The sequence below is a fragment of the Camelus dromedarius genome, chromosome 11 (genome assembly GCF_036321535.1).
Source record: "Camelus dromedarius isolate mCamDro1 chromosome 11, mCamDro1.pat, whole genome shotgun sequence".
In the NCBI taxonomy this organism is placed as follows: domain Eukaryota; kingdom Metazoa; phylum Chordata; class Mammalia; order Artiodactyla; family Camelidae; genus Camelus; species Camelus dromedarius.
The window spans coordinates 7,097,635-7,113,264 of record NC_087446.1 but is presented as its reverse complement, the minus strand read 5'-3'; the positions used below and the strand labels follow the sequence as shown (position 1 = coordinate 7,113,264).

At 36.4% G+C, this 15,630-nt stretch overlaps 1 protein-coding gene across 3 annotated transcripts in view; it reads right to left on the bottom strand.

Moving 5' to 3' along the window:
- MRTFA (myocardin related transcription factor A) overlaps positions 1–15,630 on the bottom strand; it is a 108,990-nt gene that overhangs the window by 75,191 nt on the left and 18,169 nt on the right. The window lies entirely within an intron of this gene.

Here is a 15,630-nt window from a genome sequence, read left to right as displayed (position 1 = left end):
GTGGAGGTATTCAAACATTAATACTCTTGGTTTGAGCTTGAGCTATTAAATTTCAAAATGAATGCTTGACATTTTAAAAAAATTCTTAAGTCCTTTGACTTAAATATACCTTAATGATCTCCCAAAGCCTGAAACAAAACTCAGTACATTAAAAAGAAAAAGAATTTTAATTCTGTAATCAATTAGCCAAAACATAATGCTCCCAAATATGCAATAGCTCCTTACTTGAACCAAGAAATAATTTTTGGTTCAACCTTGGGCAGAGACGTATCTCATGATAGATACAAATACTCTGTAGTTTATATATGTCGACAATTTCACAAAAATTGAGAATGACTTTTCTCAAAAGGAATGATGGAGTGGGAAAGACTAACACAAAAAACCAAGACCCCCTACATCTTATAAAGGAACCAGAGAGGTAGTTAAGCAAGGTAGTGTGTACTTGCTTTTCGAGAAATAGTTGAGTTACAGGACCGAATACTTCCCAATCTCTCCCCCATTTCATGTTCACTTCTTTCATTCATTAACATACATGTATTCAGCACCTACTATGCATCAAACAAGACAGATGCTGGATATAAAAGGGTAAAACATAATTAACAATAACAGGTAAGATAACTGCCTTCACAGAGTTTATAATCTAGTGAGGGAAATACACATCAAATAATCAAAAAATCCCGTAAACAAACATAATCTCTAAGTCTAAATGTATGAAGAAAGAGAGAATGAGAAAGAATGAAAATAACCAGAGGGGAGGGGCACAGGGCAGGGAGGCATTCTCTGAGACCTAAAGAAAGGAGAGGTGGATGGAATCTAAAAAATCAAAGGGAAAAGAGCAGGAGGTGTAGCTGGAGAAGTGGGCAGGCACAGATAAAATGGAACCAGGCACACCGAGACACTCCCCTACTATCCCATGAGTACAAACACTGACTTCAGAACTAGTTATCTAAGCTCTTCCAAACTGTGTAAACTAGTGTATGATCCCTACGCAGGTAGAGACCACATGTTTTTCTAGATTCTCACTTTCCATGTAACAGCTAGGAAATTCTCAGAGTACATCAAAAATATATCTTTTCTTCAAATTTATCAAGACTTAGTCTAAGAGCAATCATACTAATCACTTTAGTTGGGATTAAATATAAATTTAGTAATACTGAGTCAGCTGACCAAAAGCCAAGCTGCAAGGGGATCTTTAGCAAAACTTCACAGAAGATTACCTGCAAACATCTCATAGGCTAACTTAGCAGATATAAAACCCAGCCGTTAAGAAGTTCTGAAAGTTCTGGACTACAGGGCTCAGAAGAGAAGGGGGAAGAGGGCAAGGGGAACTTTTTTCTTATCAGAGCCAGCAAGGATATCATACAGAAAATGTTCCTACTCTAAAGACATACAGGTTTAAATTTACTTCCTACCCACAGAAACTATTTGCTACATCGGAAAAAATTTCTAATGCACGTTTATGGCAAGACACTCAAGAGGTTTTTGCTTAGTTTCAAACATATGACGCTGGTTTTGGCCATGGGTGTAGAGTCAAACATCTTGCTACACTGTAATTCAAAATAGCATCCCTTCTAATCTTTGTAAACAGGTACAAGAATCACTGTTAAAAAGAGGGAAGCTTCTAGGCAAAGGTTAGGGCCTGTACGAAGGCTTTCTAATTGGGTTAAATGTAGGGGGAAAGCTCATCCCTATGTAGAAAGGAGATCTGGGACAGCAGAATTTAATATAGATATTCCAAAAGAGGAAAATGTTAGAAATGCTTTTGTTTTTAACAATTATGTCATAGTGTTCCAGGCGGGGAAGAGGGGTAAGACAGGGGGGCAAGAGGGTAACAAAGACAGGTAAGCTATGTACTGAGAGAGCAGGACAGGGAACCTAGACAAGCTGGGTGGCCTGTCAAGGGCTGCTGTATAATCACCATGGAGTAAAAGCATTTAAAGTGCACATGGAAAGCAGTATGACGTAGTGGTAAAAAGCATGGATTCTGAAGCCAGACCATCTAGTGCAACCTCAGCTCTACCACTTACCAGGTGTGTGGCACTGGACATGTTCCTTATCTACTTTGCCCTTCAATTTCATCATCTGTAAAATGGGATAATAAGAGCATCCATTTCATATAGTTGCTGCAAGGATTTAAAGGGCTAATAGTAAGGAGCTTGGAACACTGTCTGGTACATGGTAAATCCATGGTGTTAGTTACTATTATTTTATTTTAAATATATTTTTATATTTTTGCTGGAATTCTTACAAAATCCACTAAGAATTCCATACTCAAGAAAGGCATCTCTTATGTTTTGGGGTTTGTTGCATTTTCCTGTTTGGTTTCTACTAGTTTTTTTTTTTTCTTTCTTCTATTAAGCCATATATGAAAGAGATTTGCAAAAATGTAAAACAATGCTATCCTCTTACTATTATGGAAAATAGTTATTTCTCTTAAAACACATTATCTATGTTAATACATAATGGGATTTTTTTTTATTGATTTACAATATTGTATTAGTTTCAGGTCTACAGCAAAGTGATTCAAGTATACATATATTTTTTTCATATTATTTTCCATTATAGGTTATTACAAGATATTAAATAAAGTTCCCAGTCTCTACTAGTTTTTAATGATTTATTTTTAAAATATAAGACTGTCTTCCAAATGCTGGAGAGCCTGTGGAGAAAGGGGAACCCTCCTACACTGCTGGTGGGAATGCAGTTTGGTGCAACCACTGTGGAAAACAGTATGGAGATTCCTCAAAAGACCAGGAATAGGCTTAACGTATGACCCAGGAATCCCGCTCCTGGGCATATATCCAGAAGGAACCCTACTTCAAAAAGACACCTGCACCCCAAAGTTCATAGCAGCATTATTTACAATAGCCAAGACATGGAGACAGCCTAAATGTCCATCAACAGATGACTGGATAAAGAAGATGTGGTGTATTTATACAATGGAATACTACTCAGCCATAAAAACCGACAGCATAACACCATTTGCAGCAACATGGATGCTCCTGGAGATTGTTATTCTAAGTGAAGTAAGCCAGAAAGAGAAAGAAAAATACCATATGAGATTGCTCATATGTGGAATCTAAAAAGCTAACAAACAAACAAACAAAGCATAAATACAAAAGAGAAACAGACTCATAGACAGACTCATAGACATAGAATACAAACTTGTGGTTGCCAAGGGGGCGGAGGGAGGGAAGGGATAGATGGGATTTCAAAATTGTAGAATAGATAAACAAGATTATACTGTACAGCATAGGGAAATATACACAAGATCTTATGGTAGCTCACAGAGAAAAAAATGTGACAATGAATATATATATATTCATGTATAACTGAAAAATTGTGCTCTACACTGGAATTTGACACAACATTGTAAAATGATCATAAATCAATAAAAATGTTTAAAAATAAATAAAATAAAATATAAGGCTGTCTTGGCTATGCTTAAGGGAAATAATAAAAGATTTGTCCACTTGTGGAGAATTTTAAATGGGAAATACTCTAGCTCTGGGTTTAGGCATGGTCAGGCTCAAGAAATGAGTGAGGGTGAAGGAAGGAAAGCTCAGAGAGAAAGCTCAGGAGCCACACACAGAGCTGGTCTTTCTAACTTAGAGATTATCTTCCAAAACTGTTCTCAAACCTTGAAAGGTCTGTGTAATAGAGCACACTTTCTGATAAGCGATCGGGGTGGGAATGAAGTTCACACACTTGGAGTTTTGTTGTTGATTTTTTTTTTTTTAAAGCATTACCTAGCAGCACTACCTTCTTTCCTCCTTTTGGCTTACTTCCTTCAAGAGTAATTTTAACTCCAATCTCCTAGTGCCCAAATTAGCTCAGAGTGGCTGGAGGTGAAAGGCAATCAACCTAGTTTGTTATACCCAATGGAACATTCTTCTGTTGTACATAAAGGAAGACAGCAACAAAAGCTAACAGAATGTTCCATAAACTTAAAAAAACTTAGAATAATCACACCCACTCATGGGCTTTCAAAAGCACAGAAAGAGAATCATGTTAGTTCAAAAGCATAAGAGTACAGCCTGACTGAAAATGATCAATCTAATTTCACTTTGTAAACTGACTAGATGGAAAGGGAGATAGAACTTGGCAATAGAAACCAGGGTCCCTAAGTTACTTTTTTTTTTTTTTTTGGTCGGGGGTGTGGGGGGAGGTAATGACCTTTATTTATTTATTTTTAGAGGAGGTACTGGGTATTGAACCCAGGACTTCATGCATGCTAAGCATGAGCTCTACCACTTGAACTATACCCTCCCCACTAAGTTACTTTTTTACAGCTAAAGACTGTAAAAATACACTTTTTAATGTAAAGGTGACTTTAAGCTTAAAACAATTAGAGATAATTTTACAAATCTTTAAAATCAATTTTATCGAAGTATAATTTAGATGTGATAAACTTCACCCATTTTAAGCATACAGTTCAATGGGTTTTGACAAATGTAAATGTCTGTATAACCACTGTAACAATCAAGATACAGAACAAGATAGTTTCCATCCCCTCAAGTTCTCTTACACCCCTTTGTAGTTAACTTCCCTTTCTACTTCTGGCCCCAGGCAACAACTGATAGGCTATCTGTCACTCTAGAGAAACCTGAATTTTTTACCCCAGACTTTTTTTTTGAGAAATAATTCACATACTATTCAATCCCAATTCAGTAGATTTTAATATATTTCTAAAGTTGTACAACCATCACCACTCTCTAACTCCAGAACATTTTCATTACCCCCAAGAAATCTGTATCCATTACCAGTCATTCCCCACCGCCATCCCAACCCCCTTGACCAGGCCCCTGGCAACCACTAACCTTTTCTGTCTCTATGGATTTGCCTATCCTGGACATTTCATATAAATGGAATTATATGACACGTGGCCTTTTGTGTCTATCTTCTTTCACTTGGCATAATGTTTCCAAGGTTCTTCCATTTTATAGAATATATATCAGTACTTTGTTCATTTTTTATTGGTGAATAGTATTCCATTGTAAGGATATACTAAATTTTGTTTGTCCATTCATTCATCAAATGATGGATATTTGGCTTGTTTCCACTTTTGGCTAATGCTGCTATGACAATCTGCATACATGTGTTTGCCTTGGATAGATGTTTTCAATTTTCCTGGGTATATACCTAGGAGTAGAATTTCTGGGTCATATGGTAATTCTGTTTAACTTTTTGAAAAAATGCCAAACTGCATTTTTCAAAACTTTTTATTTTAAGATAATTATAGATTCACACTCAGTTGTAAGTAATAATACAGAGTTTCAGTTTATCCTTCACCCTGTTCCTCTTGATAACATCTTGCAAAACTATAGTGCAACATTACAGCCGGGATATTGACACTGATACAGTCAAGACACAGAACATTCCATCACTACAAGGATCCCTCATGTTGACCTTTAGCAGCCACAACTACTTTCCTCACAGCATCACCCTATCCTTAGCCCCTGACAACCATCAATCCATTCTCAATAACTATAATTTTGTCATTTCAAGGATGTTACACAAATGAAATCATGTAGTATGTAACCTTTTGGGATTTGCTTTTTCATTCAGCATGATTCTCTGAAGAGTTGTCCAGGGTGTTTTATGTATTAACAGTTTGCTCCTTTAAAAAAAAATTGCTAGTAGTATTCTACAGCCTGCATTTTTAAGAATATTACATAAATGGTATCATTCAGCTTATACTCATTTGAGTCTGGCTTCTTACATTCAGCATAGTATTTTTGAAATTCATTCATCTTTTTTAATGCATCAGTAATTTGTTCATGTTTATTACTAGTAAGTTTCCACTTTAAGGATGTACCACAATTTATCCATTCACCTGTTAATGGACATCTAGATTGTTTCCGGTTTGGAATTATTAAGAATAAAGATGCTATGAACCTTCATGTACAAATATGAATATGTGTTTCCATTTCTCTTGGGTAAAGACCTAGGAATAGGATTGCTGGGTTATATGGTATACGTTTAACTTTACATGAAGTGTCAAATTGTTTTCCAAAGTGATTATATTATTTTACATTTCACCAGCAGTGCACAAATTCCTGTTGCTCCAGATCCTTGTCAACACTTGGTGCTGTCAGCCTTTTACATTTTAATTATTCTAGTGGGTGTATAGTGGTTATCTCATTGTGGTTTTAATTTGCATTTCCCTCATGGCCAATGATGCTGAGCATCTTTTCATGTGCTCACTGGCTATTTACATATTTTTTGAAGTGTACGATCAAGTCTTTTCCCATTTTTTTAATGAGGCTGTCTCCTTATTATCAAGTTTGAAGAGTTCTTTATATATTCTAGATATAAGCCTTTTGTCAGTTAAATGTATTTTAAGTATTTCCTCCCACTTTATGGCTGGTCTTTTCTCAACAAAGTACAAAGAGGAAGAAATGTGTCTAAACTTGATAAAATCCAATTTAAGAATTTTTCTGTTATAGTTCATGCTTTTTATGTCCTTTAGCTTTTACATTTAGGTCTATGACCCACTTTGAGTGAATGTTTTGTGTATGGTCTGAGGTAAGAGTCAATGTCTTTGTTTTTGTTTTGTATACAGATAGCCAGCTCTTTCAGCATTCTTGGTTTAAAAGGTGTCCTTTACCGATGTACACATTTTCATTTAAATGAAGAATAGAAAGAAAAATAAAATAACACTCCTTCTAAATACTCCAAACCACTACCATTTCAGCAGAACAGAAAATTGCCACACCTTCCCCTACAACCCTGTACCTTCCCAACTCAGGCCTGAGCAGCAAGGTCCACTGGTTCAGACAAGAAGCAGTTTAACTTCCTGACAACAAATAGATGTCTTTTTCTGAAGTTATTATATGAGTTCACACGGAAAGGAAAGAGAGTAAGCCCCCACCATACTCCCAAGTTGCTGTGAGGTGTGTTGGATATATTCTCACTCATAGTCATTCACTATGGCTTCCACCAACATCAAAAGAAGCAACTAACAATATGGCCTTCAGCAACACAGATGGGTGGCACAGGAGGTGCAAAGAGCAATGCTTTAAAAATCAGAACAAGAGGAGTCCAAGCTATGTGATCTTAGGTAAGTCACTAAACATTCTTAGCCCCCAGTGTGGTTATCTCTAAGATCCCTTTCCAGTTAAACATTCTAGAATGCCAAGGAGAAACCTACTTGTTCTTTCTTTCAAGAGTCACAAAAATGGTCCCTCCAAAAGTATCAAATTGTGAACATTTACCAAATGCAGAATATTGTACTAGAAGCAAGTTTTCCTTTCTGAATCCTATTTTATCCAATGTTTCCACACTAATTAGACATCATATAATCTTTCCAACCACTGTATTCTATATTCTGATTTTGATCATTTTGAGAAGTGTTTATTACCCAGGAAACATACCAACAGATCATCTTTGGTGGGTGGACAGGGGGTAATTAGGTTTATTTTATCTATTTATTTTTTTAATGGAGGTACTGGGGATCAAACCCATGACCTCGTGCCTGCTAAGCATGCACTCTACCACTAAGCTATACCCTCCCCCCTCCGATCATCTTTATTTCTTTCATCTGTTCATCTCAAAGTCAATAAAAATATCTGTTGAAACAATACTTGTCAACTGTAATAGGCACCTGAGGATTTTGTTAAAACACTCCTACTGCATGTCTGAAGTGGAGTCTGGGACTTGCATTCCTAACGAGCGCCCAAGTGATACAGATGCTGCTGGTCCTTAGAAACACACTCTGTGGAGCAAGGTGTCACAAGGTGTTAGCAAGGTCACAGTGTCTGTTTGGGTAGCCTAATTAATGTTAACACCGTAAGTTTTCAATACGCTACACAATGAAATATTTTATAAATTAATCTTACAGCATCGATTTGAGGAATATAATTGATTTTCGTAAGAATAAGAAAATCAAGGTCAATTTAATTAACATTTACTTCTTCAACATAAATGCTTCAGTTCCTATCTACAGGGCAAAGATAAGGCAACATGAGTTTTATGCCTAAGAGAACTCAGGTTATTCTCACTCAACAAAAACAAAAAAATAACTTAGTGTGTTTTTAGTCTATAAAAGCTTCTGAAAGGTTCAACAAAATGAGAGTAAGTTAGGAAGGATCTACAGCTCTGCCAAGAACATGGCCTAATACAAACACTGCAAAGATTAATTTCAATAAATCTTACAAAATAAAAACAAAGGCAAAAAGTATACAAGGGATTTATACAAACTAGAGTGGTCAGAAGGAACAGCCTAATGGGATGGAGTGCCCTCTTACCACTCATTGTTTGGTCAGTGGAGTGCTCTGAATGCAGAAATCCCAAATCAACAGTTCTAGCTCCTAACCCAAGACTCTACACTTCCAGTCACTTTCTCCCTGTATTAACTCCCTACATGTACACACACACAAACTATTTAGTACGTGTTTTATTTGAATACAAAAGAAATGTACGCTTAGGATGGAACATTAGAAAGACACAGGAAAACTTAAAGAAAAAAAAACCCTATGAAATCCCACTACCCTGAGATAGCTATTAATATTCTTATGCATATCCTTACAGTCATTTTTTTGGATTATATGGATAAATGGTAAACATTTTCCCACATCTTTAAATTATCTTGTGACTACATTAGTATCCAATCATATGAATGTACCATAAGTTATTTAACCAATACCCTACTGTTAAAAAAACATAGGCTGCTTCTGTTGGTTTTTGGGGTTTTTTTTTTTTTCTATTATAAAAGAATACTGCTATGTGCATCCTTATATATAAGTCTCATGCATCTTTTAAATTTCCCTTAGAACTAATTCCCAGAAGTATTTCAAGGTTAAAGAAGAAACTTTTTTTTTCAATCTACAAGAGTTGTCAAATCTCAAGAGTTGTGGTAAGTGTCAGAGTACACAGGAAAAAATAAAAAACTGTCTGCCCCTGATAGTATTCAAAATCCTAACAATAAAAACAAAGCAACCACAATAACATCAAAAACCATATAGCACTGGTTATGTGCCAGGAATTATTATAATCGTTTTACATATGTTAACTCATTTAACACTTATAGCAACTTTCTGAAGTTGGTATTACTACTATTATCATTATTATTTTCTTAAAACAGATGAGGTAACAGGCACAGGGAGGTTAAGTAATTTGCCCAGGGTCACACAGCAAGTAGTAGTGGCAGAGTTAAGAACCTGGGTTCCAAAGTCTATGCTCTTATTCTTCTCAAACATTTTGATGTCAGGACTCATTTACCCTCTTATAGTTACAGTTACCTTCCTACAGAGCTTTTGTTTATGTGGGTTATATCTATCACTACTTATCATATAAGAAGTTAAAACTGAAAACATTTAAAATATTTATTATTTCCTTAAAAAACAGTAATAAGCCCAACTACATGTTAACATAAATAACATTTTTATGAAAAAATGATTATTTTCAAAAAAAAGAAAAACTAGTAGAGCGCCATCATTTTATCATTTTTGCAAATCTCTTTAACGTACAACTTACTAAGACAGTGACTTTTCATACATGAGACTGCATTCAATCTGCTGACATGTCGTCCATTATGTAGCTCTGGAGAACTACACAGTACACTGCAGTGCATGCTACGCAAGAGCTGGAAGTCATGTTTTTAGGAACACACTTGCCTAAAACATATTCCAAATTTTTTGTTAAATCATTTATTCAAGAACTATTATTAAGTGCATACTATGCACCACTATCCTTATAGGCACTGGAAACACAGCAGAAAACAAACGAGAAAAGTCTCCTATTTTGAGGTATTTATTTTCGAGTAGGGAAAAACAGAAGTAACCAATAAACAAATAAGTCACATACAGTCAGTCCTCCGTATCTGCAGGTTCTGAATCCATGTATTCAACCAATCACAGATCAAAAAAGTATTCGGAAAAAAATTCCAGAAAGTTCCAAAAAGCAAAACCTTAATTTGCTGTGCAGGCAACTAGTTTACATTGTATTAGGTATTATAAGTAATCTAGAGATGATTTAAAGTATATGGGAGAATATGCGTAGGTTATATGCAAATAATATGCCATAAGGGACTTGTGCATCCATGATTTTGGTATGCGGGTGGAGGGGGCCCTAGAAGCAATCCCCATGGAAACTAAGGGACAGCTGTATTCTGTCAGATGATAAGCGATATGAAGAAAAATAAAAGCAGAATTTTAAAAAAACTGGTGGTCAGGGAAGGCCTAACTGAGGAAGCGACATTAGAACAAGGATCTGAAGCAGGAGCAGGCCATGAGGCTACCCAGCAGAAAGTACTCCGAACGAAGGAATACCAAGTAGAAAAGCCCTTACAACAGGAGCGTTCCCTGAGGTGTGCAGGGACAGTCGAGAGGCCACCACAGCTGGGATAGGCTGAGCAAGGAAAGAGGAGCAGGAAACACAGTTAAGGAGCTCTAGGGCTGAGGCCAAATCATGCAGGGCCTTGCAGGCAACAGAAAGACTTGAGCATTTTCCGTGAATGAGAACCAATGGCCGGTTCTCAGTGAGGAGGGATATGATCTGATCTTCATTTTAAATGGAACATATAAGTAAGTGGTGTTCAAAGTAAAAAACTTAATACTAAGTATCTGTTCCACTTCTTACTGTGTGTCTTGAAGCCTCGCTGAGCCTCAGTTTTCATGTCTGTAAAGTGTGAAGATACAGATATCTCAAAATTGTGAAGACCAAATAAGATAATATACATAAAAACACTTTAAAATTATGACACACTATAAAAATTTCACTACTGAGCTTATTTTCACTATGTAGTTGCCACATATACCTGTTTTCTAGGCCCTCTGGACTCACCAGACTGCTGTCACCACCCCATTTACATGGCTGCCGTGAGATTAACGTTGTCCCAGACCCCTAACAGCATGAGCCTAGCCTGGAACTGCCCTTCAGCTTGCTGGGAGCAAGCTGCTTTTTGTTGTTGATGGCAGAGCGGGGTTTTTAGTATTTTCTTCCTTGTTATTATAAAGAAAATCCTTTCAAAAATAATGCATGTGGTAATCACAGAAGTGAAGTTCCAAAAAAAACAAAACTGTATGAGACTCATCTTTATTTAATTTGGCACTGTTCTAATAAAGCTAAAACTGTGGTTCATGGTCTTGACAGCTGCCTCATCCAAAAGGAAACAAAAGGAAAGAAAAAAAGAGACACAGATGAATTCAAATTCCTTTGATCTGGGTCCTAACTCTAAAGGGACCCCAGATAAATCAATGAGTCAGAGAAAGAGCAGTAAGATGTAACCCAGAATACTGATGACAACAGCTGTCTGTCTGCCTACCTGTCTTCTGAGATCATCATCAAGGTATGAGGTCATCACCCAGGCCAGAGAAGGCAGGGCAAGAAGGAGGTCCACCAGAGAACCACGGGGCCCATAGCATCTGACTTCACTTCTCAGAGGCAGGAGGTGGACACTGGTTTTTATCTCTACCTCTTAAGATGTGAGTCAGTCTGAGTAGCGATAAAAACCTGCAATGGAAAAACTCAAAAGAAAACCAAGATCTCTGGGGGAAATTATAAATAACCTCATACATCAAAGGTCTCTGATGGTTCCTTTGTAAGTACGTTATAGCAGAAAGAGCACTGCAATGGGGGTAAAGAAATGAATTTTCCTTGCATCTCTGCTACTAATTAATTGACTTCAGGAAATAAAACCTCAACAGGTCAATTTCCTCATCTTAAATAAAGGAGAGGACAAGAAAATACCTAAGATTTCCTTCAAGCTCTAAAATTTCTTGAATATAAACAAAAACATAATTCTTAAAAGCCCATATTAATATTAGACTATCAGTAGACCCAAAAGGTAGTTACTATGGAAGGTTCTGGAGTTTTTCACTATCTCTGTAGACCTCTGAGTGATGTGAACCCAGAGGGCCCTTCCTTAAATAATTAACACATCACCAAAAAGGGCAAAAACTGACTGCCCATCATCTTCCTTCAACCTTAATTTTTATGAATTACTACTTCTCTCTCTCCAACCCATACTATTATAAAATATACAGGTCAGAGGTAAACTGTAATTATCAGGGAACTAAAATTTAAATAATTATGCAGGAATTAAGTATACAGACATCAAGGGATGAGAGAATAAGTGGACTGAGGAAAGAATTTTATTAATTATTAATTACTTAATATTTTTGAATGGCAACATGTATGTGGTACAAACATAAAAAATTTTAAAGGCATAAACTAACAACAGTTTTCTAATGAACAAATCGAAGAGGGTACTTAGAGGACTTCAGTGTATATTATGCTGTATTTGTTAGGTTGGATAATGTCTCCATGGGTTTGTGTACACTATATACTGTTGTAAAATGTATTCTATATATTCTTTCACAATTACCGGCTATTCCATAAGCATAATGAACTTAAAAGAACAAAAAGTCTCTTCCATTCCTATCACCCAACTCTCCATTCCCCTTCCCTGAGGCAGCCACTGTTAGTTTCTTACAGTCCTTCCAGAGAGACCCTACACATTAACTAGAGTGGAGAGACGGAAAGAACAAACCAGCTCCCTAACTGTGCCTCATTAAGATCAGGTGTGTGACATGTGACCAAAACAAACCTAGGAAACTGCTTCAATCCTTTTCTCTACTGGGGAACTATGACCCAATGTTGCAGAGTTATAAACTAATAAGACTGCACGGACTGGATGCAGGGACACAGCCTGCCCAGCCAAAGCCTTACAAAGCTCTCAAGAACCCAGCATTCTTTTGTTCTAAAATACACCAGTCAATGCTGTGCCCCAATATTCCTCTAACCTTAGCTTCAGAAGTCCCAAATGTCCATCTCAGATAATTAGTTTTCTAATCACTATGATCTAGATAGGTTTCCACAGTGGCAACAGGTGCTTTAATCCCCTAATTGTGGCTTGCTCAGAAGATCAGGACACTTAGATTTAGCAGTACACATCACAGGAGGACAGACAGGGCACACTGCACATCCTGAGATGTGGAAGAACTTCAGTTCTGAAAGCCATGCTTTCAAGTGCACATGCTTTGGCAAGACCTGGCTAACATACAGGACAATGGTTAAAGGATTCATGTCGTCATACTAGAACAGATCTTAAAATACTTATATAAAATCTTGATTTAAAAGGTTTACACCTATTTTCTAGGGGAAGTATGCCACACCAGATTTCTTCATTCATTAAAACACACACACACACAAACTGAGTGTCTACCTTGGGCCAATGTCAGAAGCCAATATACAGATGAATATACTGCCTTTGAAAAGCTAATAATCTAATTAGGAAGACATAGAAAATGATAAATAGTCTGCATTGTAAAGGTGGTGCTGCAGGAACAGAGAGAAGGGAGGGCTGATTCTATCCAGAGAAGTCTCACAGAAAGGCAGCATCTGAACTGGATCTCAAAGGGTCAGAAAGAGACCACCAGCAGTGAGGAGGATGAAAGACTTTACGTGCAAGTATACCTCACCCAAATCTCCAAGCTCCAAACACTAAGTGAAAACTGTTAATAAATACACAATACACCCTGGAACGCTGCTATAATACTCAGTACCTTTAGTTTAGAGTAAAGACCTTCCATCTTGTATCTTGCCTAAAGGGGTTTCATTGCTTTAAAAATTTCATTAAATAGTAGTTTCCCCTATAAAGCACATATTCATAGAGATCCAAATACTTTATTGCTGGAAAACCCACAGCTCACACAGATAGTCTAAATGTCTTGATGCCTTGCCTTTTTGGGGGAGGCAGGGTAATTTGGTTTACTTATTTATTTTTCTTTCCTTTTTTTTTTAAATGGAGGTATTGGGACTTTTTAGAAGGAATGGTAGGCTTTTTAAAATTAAGGCTTCAAAAGAGATGCTTTTTTTTTTAATTGAAGAGATGTCTCTTCATTTCATATCATAGAGATAGCTGTCATCTACTATTACAATCCAGTGTAATGGTTCTAGCTTCAGAAGAAAACAATAGCAATTTTACAAAACAACACAGTATTAAAGTTTCTGAATATTTAGGAACCACAAGTACTAGAGAAATCAGTTTGCTACTGTTTCAGTTTCTCTACTTTTATGAACATATGCAAAAAAAAAAAAAAAAGAGGTACATACGTCTACTATACATGCTATTCTCTGCAGACCTTTCATTCTACCTGTAGCTGCCACCCTTGTCAATTTCATCCATCCTTGTCTTACCTACTATTATCCTTTGAAAGTTTTATGAAGTAGCTGGTCCAACAGATGGGCAGCTAGCCCTACCCAACATATGTCATAGGAAAAGTAAGATAAGGATAGATAAAGTAAGTCCCTTTCCTTTACTCAGCTAGAAACAGTAAGACTCCCCTTAAAGGAAAGCAAATAGTCTTAACCGTTATTAAGAAAAGTTACCGGACTGGGATGATCTGTAAGTAATAACATAATCAAAGAATGGAGAGGGAATTCAAATGATAACTTCTACTTCCTAAAATAAAATATGGACTTGCCCACATACAGCGCACAACTAGAATACAGAGCAGGAAAAAAAATCCAAGTCAGTTTAACTGGGAACTATTTCATCAAAGACAGATGGGAAACATTCAGATAAGCATCATCTTGTTTAAGAACACAAAGATCTGTGGGAGGAAAAGGAAAGGCAACCTGGAATGCACAGCATATATGAACAGAAAGAACTAATAAATGACTCATCATGATCTTATTTGTAAAACCAGAAAGAACAGTAGTAATATCTCTCCTTTTTGTCCCCATCCTGTCCATAAAGTGTAACCTGATAGTATCTGATCCTGGCTTCAGATGGATATCTGTGTCTTTCAACATACTATCTAAGCGCTCCCTGAGGAGAACAGTGAGACCAGTTCTACCAGAGACAGTATCTGCCAGAACCAAGGAGTCTAATTTTCCTTTGAGTGAAGGTCAGTGGATGGGAAGAGGTCCCCAAATGCCACTTGTATGAATCTTTCAAGATATGCTCTGAAATAGGAAAACACTACAGACTACATTTTAGCAGAAGTCTAAAAATAACGAAAGAACATTCCCTATTTTTAGATATCTAACTTAGAAGCTTAAGAGCACTAAAAGTGAAAGAAATCATTAAAAACAAAGTGGAATTTTAAAATGTTTTAAGACACTTTTGAATTAGGAAGACTGTTTTTAAGAGAGAGAATTTCTAAAATTCTGCACTCTTTCTGTTGATTGCCTCCTTGCTCAAACTTCCCCATCTTTAAAACTTAGAGTCCCAATCTTTCATGTTATCAAGAACATTTCCAAAGAACCAAAAGATGACACAGAAAGGTTTACCGCAAAACAGAAAGAACAGCTGGCTGGGGCATTATGCTGTACACCAGAAACTGACAGGCTGTAACTGATTATACTTCAATTTTTTAAAAATCAATGAAAAAAAATTAAAAACTTAAAGGAAAAAAGAGAAAGAATAGCTAAGAAAAAATTTTAAGGCATGCTTTCACAAAGAGACAAAGAAAAGCATAGATTAGTGATTAAAGACAGTACTATATAAAACAGCAAAAGCAATTTAAGTATCCTTCATTAAAAGCAGCACCATGGACTAACAAAATACTTCATTAAAGAAGGCAAATAGTTTTTTTCTCACATATGTCTTCTCATCGAACAGTCTTAAGATCAGTAAGCATCTAATTCAAAGCTGTGTCTGAATATCTAGAAGTTGCCATT